We start from the raw sequence: 10,000 nt of genomic DNA, 5'->3' as shown, positions 1-10,000 counted from the left end.
CTAGGAGGTTCATATGCTAATTTCTTAGACCTTGAAGCCCACCTCTTTCAGATTGCATTTTAACAGTTTTTCACCACTAGAGGGTGTTAGTTCACGTATTTCATATAGATAACACTGTGCTCGTGCACGAGAAGTTATCTGGGAGCAGGCACTGATTGGCTAGACTGCAAGTCTGTCACAAGAACTGAAAAAAGGGGCAGTTTGCAGAGGCTTAGATACAAGATAATCACAGAGGTTAAAAGTGTATTATTATAACTGTGTTAGTTATGCAAAACTGGGAAATGGGTAATAAAGGGATTATCCATCTTTTAAAACAATAAAAATTATGGTGTAGACTGTCCCTTTAATGACTATCTTGCAGCTTTCTGTATCAGAAGAGGGTTAGTTGCTGCACTGCAGAGATCTGCCTGTGAAAGGGTTAACAGGTGGATTTGAGGACTCTGCATTCTATTATTATTATTATCAGGTATTTGTAGAGCGCCAACAGAAGGGAGTTGATCACTGCTCCATAGGACTCTGTATTCATGAAGGGTTAAACACTGTATAGCAAGGTCTCCTTATCAAGGTACAATAAAGGCCTGCTGCACAGGTCTTTATATCAACAAAGCTGAATGTCTGTATTGTGGACAGATGTAGGAAAGGTGCTAGCTTTTGCTATTGTTTAAAAAGATAGATAATCCCTTTATTACCCATTCCCTAGTTTTGCATAACCAACACTGTTTTATTAATACAGGTGGCCCTCGGTTTACAACGGTTCAATTTACACCGTTTCAGAATAACAGCCTTTTTTTCCAGTCATGTGACTGCTATTGAAAAGCATTGAGAAGCAGTGCATTTATTAAAATAGCCAGTAGGAGGAGCTGTCCGCTTGTATTGCAGCAAAGCCAAGCAAGCTGAAATTAATCAGTTTAACCAGGCCTGAGCTATCGAGCAGATTTCAAAGGAACAAGATCTTCCTGTCTATAAATCAGTCAAGATTGGAATGCAACGAAAGAACTGTTTGCAGAAAAATGCAAGTGAAGTTATTTTGACAGACTTTGCGTTTTAGACAATACGTGCTGACTCCTAGGTAGCTCCACGGCGTGAACACAATGGTATCTATAAGGCTCACATGAGCGAATGCCCATCGCCCTCTAGTTGTGAAAAACTGTCAAAATGCATTCAGATAAGAGCCGGCCTTCAAGGGCTAAGAAATTAGCATATGAGCCTACTAGGTTTAGCTTTCAACTAAGAATACCAACAGAACAAAGCAAATTTGATGATAAAAGTCAATTGGAAAGTTGTAAAATTATATTCCCTATCAGAATCATATAAGTTTAATTTTAAGTAGAAGAGGATGCCATGTGTCCAGGATATAACCAGACAATCAAGCATTTCAACTGTTTGTTCAGTAAAATATGTGAAAAAATAACTGGACCTTTGAGTGATTAGATCTAATCTGACACAAGTACAGGGTCATAGGGTGCAGATATGACCATAATCTCATCCACACATATTTCTTGGTTTACATACTGGGAAGGAGTTAATCACTGCCCCACACGTCTCTGTATTAGGGAAGGAGATAATCACTGCCCCACAAGTCACTGTATTAGGGAAGGAGTTAATCACTGCCCCACAAGTCACTGTATTAAGGAAGGAGTTGATCACTGCCTCACAAGTCACTGTATTAGGGAAGGAGTTAATCACTGCCCCACAAGTCACTGTATTAGGGAAGGAGTTAATCACTGCCCCACAAGTCACTGTATTAGGGAAGGAGTTGATCACTGCCTCACAAGTCTCTGTATTGGGGAAGGAGTTAATAACTGCACCACAAGTCACTGTATTAGGGAAGGAGTTAATCACTGCACCACAAGTCACTGCATTGGGGAAGGAGTCAATAACTACCCCGCAATTCACTGTATTAGGGAGTTAAAGTGCCATAAAACATGCTGAGATTTGTGCATATCCTAAAAGGGCTAATTAAGTAGAAATAGTTTGCATAAAAAATTGTTTTAAAATTGCCGGCAAGTATTTTAAAATAATTTTCCAGGCTTTGCAATCTTCAAGGCTCTGCAAGTCTTTGTATTGGGGAAAGAGTTAATCACTGCTCTGTAAGTCTCTTTACTGAAGAAGGAGTTAATCACTGCAGTTCTCTGATCAGAGCTGTGTTTATAGAGCCAGCTCTCTGGTAATATTCCAGCATAGATTACTGAAAGAATCAGAGCAGATCCACCTGTCACAATGGCACCACAGGGCAGATTATTTAACTCACCTGTGTCGGTATTATTTACACGTTTCTTTGCTCTCATGGGGAAAACTACAATGCTTGGCATCCAGTAACGGTAGCCTGGCTCACAAAGGACTCACTTGTGGGCTACTCAAAAAAATAATCATCTATGCACCCCATATATATATTTTAAAGTTTACCAAAACTTCCAGGGACACAGCGATGCAGAGAAATACAGTAAGCTGAGTATTGGCCACGCCCACAAATGGTTAAAATAGCCCCTCCCACTTTGCACCACCACAAAATGTGAATTGCACAAATATTAAATACTGCATTATTTGAACTAATATGACAACTTCATGTGATTCACACATGCCAGGTCACCAAATGATATATTATTATTCTGCTGCTGGAAAGTGCAGGAGACTCAGATACCACAGTATGCAAACATACATGGACATGTGTGACTCCACGCAGTTGGCAGTTAATATCATACTATTCTCAGGCAAACAAGATGTTAATTTGTTGTAAACATGTTTACACTTGGATGATATGTTATTCTATAGTAAGAAAACAGAAATGTATTGTAATTAAAAGGGGTTTACCGCCCCTTTAAGAGCTGGAATTGTCGCGCAAGGCATAGAATTTCACAGACTATGTGGGGCTCTAGTGAAATCTTGCAGACTGGAAAATAAAGAAATTGTGATGAAGGAGAAGAAAAACATAATTTATGTAAGAACTTACCTGATAAATTCATTTCTTTCATATTAGCAAGAGTGGGGTGATAAAAAAAGTGCGAAAGCATATAAAATAAGGAATTGGAATAGTTGTGCTTTATACAAAAAAATCATAACCACCACAAAAAGGGCGGGCCTCATGGACTCTTGCTAATATGAAAGAAATGAATTTATCAGGTAAGTTCTTACATAAATTATGTTTTCTTTCATGTAATTAGCAAGAGTCCATGAGCTAGTGACGTATGGGATAATGACTACCCAAGATGTGGATCTTTCCACGCAAGAGTCACTAGAGAGGGAGGGATAAAATAAAGACAGCCAATTCCTGCTGAAAATAATCCACACCCAAAATAAAGTTTAATGAAAACATAAGCAGAAGATTCAAACTGAAACCGCTGCCTGAAGTACTTTTCTACCAAAAACTGCTTCAGAAGAAGAAAACACATCAAAATGGTAGAATTTAGTAAAAGTATGCAAAGAGGACCAAGTTGCTGCTTTGCAAATCTGATCAACCGAAGCCTCATTCCTAAACGCCCAGGAAGTTGAAACTGACCTAGTAGAATGAGCTGTAATCCTTTGAAGGCAGAGTTTTACCCGACTCGACATAAGCATGGTGAATTAAGGATTTCAACCAAGATGCCAAAGAAATGGCAGAAGCTTTCTGACCTTTTCTAGAACCGGAAAAGATGACAAATAGACTAGAAGTCTTTCGGAAAGACTTAGTAGCTTCAACATAATATTTCAAAGCTCTAACAACATCCAAAGAATGCAACGATTTCTCCTTAGAATTCTTAGGATTAGGACATAATGAAGGAACCACAATTTCTCTACTAATGTTGTTGGAATTCACAACCTTAGGTAAAAATTCAAAAGAAGTTCACAACACTGCCTTATCCTGATGAAAAATCAGAAAAGGAGACTCACAAGAAAGAGCAGATAATTCAGAGACTCTTCTGGCAGAAGAGATGGCCAAAAGGAACAAAACGTTCCAAGAAAGTAATTTAATGTCCAATGAATGCATGGGTTCAAAAGGAGGAGCTTGAAGAGCCCCCAGAACCAAATTCAAACTCCAATGAGGAGAAATAGACTTAATGACAGGTTTTATACGAACCAAAGCTTGTACAAAACAATGAATATCAGGAAGATTAGCAATCTTTCTGTGAAAAAGAACAGAAAGAGCAGAGATTTGTCCTTTCAAGGAACTTGCGGACAAACCTTTATCTAAACCATCCTGAAGAAACTGTAAAATTCTCAGAATTCTAAAAGAATGCCAGGAAAAATGATGAGAAAGACACCAAGAAATATAAGTCTTCCAGACTCTATAATATATCTCTCTAGATACAGATTTACGAGCCTGTAACATAGTATTAATCACAGAGTCAGAGAAACCTCTTTGACCAAGAATCAAGCGTTCAATCCCAATACCTTTAAATTTAAGGATTTGAGATCCTGATGGAAGAAAGGACCTTGCGACAGAAGGTCTGGTCTTAACGGAAGAGTCCACGGCTGGCAAGAGGCCATCCGGACAAGATCCGCATACCAAAACCTGTGAGGCCATGCTGGAGCTACCAGCAGAACAAACGAGCATTCCTTCAGAATCTTGGAGATTACTCTTGGAAGAAGAACTAGAGGCGGAAAGATATAGGCAGGATGATACTTCCAAGGAAGTGATAATGCATCCACTGCCTCCGCCTGAGGATCCCGGGATCTGGACAGATACCTGGGAAGTTTCTTGTTTAGATGAGAAGCCATCAGATCTATTTCTGGGAGTTCCCACATTTGAACAATCTGAAGAAATACCTCTGGGTGAAGAGACCATTCGCCCGGATGCAACGTTTGGCGACTGAGATAATCCGCTTCCCAATTGTCTATACCTGGGATATGAACCGCAGAGATTAGACAGGAGCTGGATTCCGCCCAAACCAGAATTCGAGATACTTCTTTCATAGCCAGAGGACTGTGAGTCCCTCCTTGATGATTGATGTATGCCACAGTTGTGACATTGTCTGTCTGAAAACAAATGAACGACTCTCTCTTCAGAAGAGGCCAAGACTGAAGAGCTCTGAAAATTGCACGGAGTTCCAAAATATTGATCGGTAATCTCACCTCCTGAGATTCCCAAACCCCTTGTGCCGTCAGAGACCCCCACACAGCTCCCCAACCTGTAAGACTTGCATCTGTTGAGATTATAGTCCAGGTCGGAAGAACAAAAGAAGCCCCCTGAATTAAATGATGGTGATCTGTCCACCACGTCAGAGAATGTCGTACAATCGGTTTTAAAGATATTAATTGAGATATCTTTGTATAATCCCTGCACCATTGGTTCAGCATACAGAGCTGAAGAGGTCGCATGTGAAAATGAGCAAAGGGGATCGCGTCCGATGCTGCAGTCATAAGACCTAGAATTTCCATGCATAAGGCTACCGAAGGGAATGATTGTGACTGAAGGTTTCGACAAGCTGAAATCAATTTTAGACGTCTCTTGTCTGTCAAAGACAGAGTCATGGACACTGAATCTATCTGGAAACCCAAAAAGGTTACCCTTGTCTGAGGAATCAATGAACTTTTTAGTGAATTGATCCTCCAACCATGATCTTGAAGAAACAACACAAGTCGATTCGTATGAGATTCTGCTAAATGAGAAGACTGAGCAAGTACCAAGATATCGTCCAAATAAGGAAATACCACAATACCCTGTTCTCTGATTACAGACAGAAGGGCACCGAGAACCTTTGTAAAAATTCTTGGAGCTGTAGCTAGGCCAAACGGCAGAGCCACAAACTGGTAATGCTTGTCCAGGAAAGAGAATCTCAGGAACTGATAGTGAGCTGGATGAATCGGAATATGCAGATATGCATCCTGTAAATCTATTGTAGACATATAATGCCCTTGCTGAACAAAAGGCAAGATAGTCCTTACAGTTACCATTTTGAATGTTGGTATCCTTACATAACGATTCAATATTTTTAGATCCAGAACTGGTCTGAAGGAATTCTCCTTCTTTGGTACAATGAAGAGATTCGAATAAAACCCCAGCCCCTGTTCCAGAACTGGAACTGGCATAATTACTCCAGCCAACTCTAGATCTGAAACACATTTCAGAAATGCTTGAGCTTTCACTGGGTTTACTGGGACACGGGAAAGAAAAAATCTCTTTGCAGGAGGTCTTATCTTGAAACCAATTCTGTACCCTTCTGAAACAATGTTCTGAATCCAAAGATTGTGAACAGAATTGATCCAAATTTCTTTGAAAAAACGTAATCTGCCCCCTACCAGCTGAGCTGGAATGAGGGCCGCACCTTCATGTGGACTTAGAAGCTGGCTTTGCTTTTCTAGAAGGCTTGGATTTATTCCAGACTGGAGATGGTTTCCAAACTGAAACTGCTCCTGAGGATGAAGGATCAGGCTTTTGTTCTTTGTTGAAACGAAAGGAACGAAAACGATTATTAGCCCTGTTTTTACCTTTAGATTTTTTATCCTGTGGTAAAAAAGATCCTTTCCCACCAGTAACAGTTGAGATAATAGAATCCAACTGAGAACCAAATAATTTATTACCCTGGAAAGAAAGGGAAAGAGTCGATTTAGAAGACATATCAGCATTCCAAGTTTTAAGCCATAAAGCTCTTCTAGCTAAAATAGCTAGAGACATAAACCTGACATCAACTCTGATAATATCAAAAATGGCATCACAGATAAAATTATTAGCATGTTGAAAAAGAATAATAATATTATGAGAATCATGATCTGTTACTTGTTGCGCTAAAGTTTCCAACCAAAAAGTTGAAGCTGCAGCAACATCAGCCAATGATATAGCAGGTCTAAGAAGATTACCTGAACACAGATAAGCTTTTCTTAGAAAGGATTCAATTTTCCTATCTAAAGGATCCTAAAAGGAAGTACCATCTGCCGTAGGAATAGTAGTACGTTTAGCAAGGGTAGAAATAGCCCCATCAACTTTAGGGATTTTGTCCCAAAACTCTAATCTGTCGGACGGCACAGGATATAATTGCTTAAAACGTTTAGAAGGAGTAAATGAATTACCCAAATTATTCCATTCTCTGGAAATTACTTCAGAAATAGCACCAGGAACAGGAAAAACTTCTGGAATAACCACAGGAGATTTAAAGACCTTGTCTAAACGTTTAGATTTAGTATCAAGAGGACCAGAATCCTCAATTTCTAAAGCAATTAAAACTTCTTTAAGTAAAGAACGAATAAATTCCATTTTAAATAAATATGAAGATTTATCAGCATCAACCTCTGAGACAGAATCCTCTGAACCAGAAGAATCATTAGAATCAGAATGATGATGTTCATTTAAAAATTCATCTGGATAAAGAGAAGTTTTACAAGATTTTTTGTGTTTACTAGAAGGAGGAATAACAGACATAGCCTTCTTAATGGATTCAGAAACAAAATCTCTTATGTTATCAGGAACACTCTGAACATTAGATGTTGTTGGAACTGCAACAGGTAATGGTACTTTACTAAAGGAAATATTATCTGCATTAACAAGTTTGTCATGACATTTAATACAAACAACAGCTGGAGGAATAGCTACCAAAAGTTTACAGCAGATACACTTAGCTTTGGTAGTTCCAGCACCAGACAGCGATTTTCCTAAAGTATCTTCTGACTCAGATGCAACGTGAGACATCTTGCAATATGTAAGAGAAAAAACAACATATAAAGCAAAATTGATCAAATTCCTTAAATGACAGTTTCAGGAATGGGAAAAAATGCCAAAGAACAAGCTTCTAGCAACCAGAAGCAATGAAAAATGAGACTTAAATAATGTGGAGACAAAAGCGACGCCCATATTTTTTTAGCGCCAAAAAAGACGCCCACATTATTTGGCGCCTAAATGCTTTTGGCGCCAAAAATGACGCCACATCCGGAACGCCGACATTTTTGGCGCAAAAGAACGTCAATAAATGACGCAACTTCCGGCGACACGTATGACGCCGGAAACAGAAAAGATTTTTTGCGCCAAAAAAGTCAGCGCCAAGAATGACGCAATAAAATGAAGCATTTTCAGCCCCCGCGAGCCTAACAGCCCACAGGGAAAAAGTCAAATTTTTAAGGTAAGAAAAATGATTGATTCAAATGCATTATCCCAAATATGAAACTGACTGTCTGAAAAAAAGGAATGTTGAACATTCTGAGTCAAGGCAAATAAATGTTTGAATACATATATTTAGTACTTTAAAAAAAAGTGCCCAACCATAGCTTAGAGTGTCACAGAAAATAAGATTTACTTACCCCAGGACACTCATCTACATGTTTGTAGAAAGCCAAACCAGTACTGAAACGAGAATCAGTAGAGGTAATGGTATATATAAGAGTATATCGTCGATCTGAAAAGGGAGGTAAGAGATGAATCTCTACGACCGATAACAGAGAACCTATGAAATAGACCCCATAGAAGGAGATCATTGAATTCAAACAGGCAATACTCTCCTCACATCCCTCTGACATTCACTGCACGCTGAGAGGAAAACCGGGCTCCAACCTGCTGCGGAGCGCATATCAACGTAGAATCTAGCACAAACTTACTTCACCACCTCCATAGGAGGCAAAGTTTGTAAAACTGATTTGTGGGTGTGGTGAGGGGTGTATTTATAGGCATTTTGAGGTTTGGGAAACTTTGCCCCTCCTGGTAGGAATGTATATCCCATACGTCACTAGCTCATGGACTCTTGCTAATTTCATGAAAGAAAGTAAACCCTAAACAGTCAGAGCGGTGCAGGTGAAAGAGTATTTGCTGAAAAGGGCAGAGATCTGGGAGGGGGAAGTGCTATTGTTAATTAGGGTCAAAGTCTGAGTTGTATTTTCATATAACTGTGTGTAATAGTCACTACTATTAGAGCAGACCCTCTCCCCCTCCCCTGCTTATGAAAAGGCCCATTACACAAACAAGTGAAAGCAGGAATCTGTAGACATCGGTATACATCTGACACTTTGGGGCTTGGTTAGGACTCTGAAAATCAGCACATTATTAAAAAATAAGCAAAATTATACATTGTTACAAAATCACTCCCAGATGGGCTATACAAATGGATCATCTACAAAACATTTATGCAAAGAAAAATCTAGTGTATAATGTCCCTTTAAGGAAGCATAGGAGAGATTGGCAAAGAGATGCAGCAGATTAGGAGCAATGTGCAAGATATGTGGGTGTGACAGAGACTACAGAATTGCAGAGGGGGCAGACTTTGCCATGAGAGACCAGAAAGGATGGACTTGCAGTACTCAAGTAATACTATTTAGATATTTTAGAAAAAATATGTCCAAACTTTATTTGATTTTCCCAAAAATATCAACTCATACAAACAGTATTTAAACAATAAAAAACATAATTTATGCTTACCTGAGAAATTAATACCTTTCAGGGTGGTGAGAGTCCACAATCCAATTACTCCTGGGAATAACTCTTCCCTGCCACTAGGAGGAGACAAAGATTCCCAAACCCCAAGAGTTCTATAAACCCCTCCCACCTCACTGGTGTATAGCCAAGCAAAAGAGGTAGGAAAAGAAATAAGAACAAAATAAAAGGGACATGAAAAAAAGAGGAGTCTCATGGACATTTATGCTTACCTGAGAAATTAATACCTTTCAGGGTGGTGAGAGTCCACAATCCATTACTCCTGGGAACTAATACCCATGCTCGCTGGTGGAGTCCCGGAGTAATAAAAAGGGCAGGATAAAATTTACATCTTTTATCCCAGTGAAACTAAATTCACAACCCAAAGAAAAGAATAAACGGGGGGGGGGGGGGGGGGGAATCTTATCCTCTCCTGAAGTAGCTCTTACAATTTACAGGGACAAAGCATGCTAATCCGACATATGCAGAATCCAGTTACGATGTTTGTAAAAAATATATTCAAATACATATTTAAACAATTTTAAGAGGCTAACAGAGTGCCAATATAATAAATAAAAATAGCACTTACCAATAGGCACTACTGGAGGAAACTGATGGAAAGCCAAATCAGTGGACCCTGAGACCCCTTTCACTGAAGAATAACAAGCACATCTTCATTCTTCACCTTCCTCC

At 39.3% G+C, this 10,000-nt stretch overlaps 1 protein-coding gene across 1 annotated transcript in view; it reads right to left on the bottom strand.

Annotated features, from left to right (window-relative positions):
* SLC44A4 (solute carrier family 44 member 4) overlaps positions 1-10,000 on the bottom strand; it is a 185,269-nt gene that overhangs the window by 73,059 nt on the left and 102,210 nt on the right. The gene's annotated exons all lie outside the window — the stretch shown is intronic.

This window comes from Bombina bombina, chromosome 7 (assembly GCF_027579735.1).
Source record: "Bombina bombina isolate aBomBom1 chromosome 7, aBomBom1.pri, whole genome shotgun sequence".
NCBI classification, from domain to species: Eukaryota; Metazoa; Chordata; class Amphibia; order Anura; family Bombinatoridae; genus Bombina; species Bombina bombina.
The sequence above is the reverse complement of the archived record's forward strand: the minus strand, read 5'-3'. Positions and strand labels throughout refer to the sequence as shown.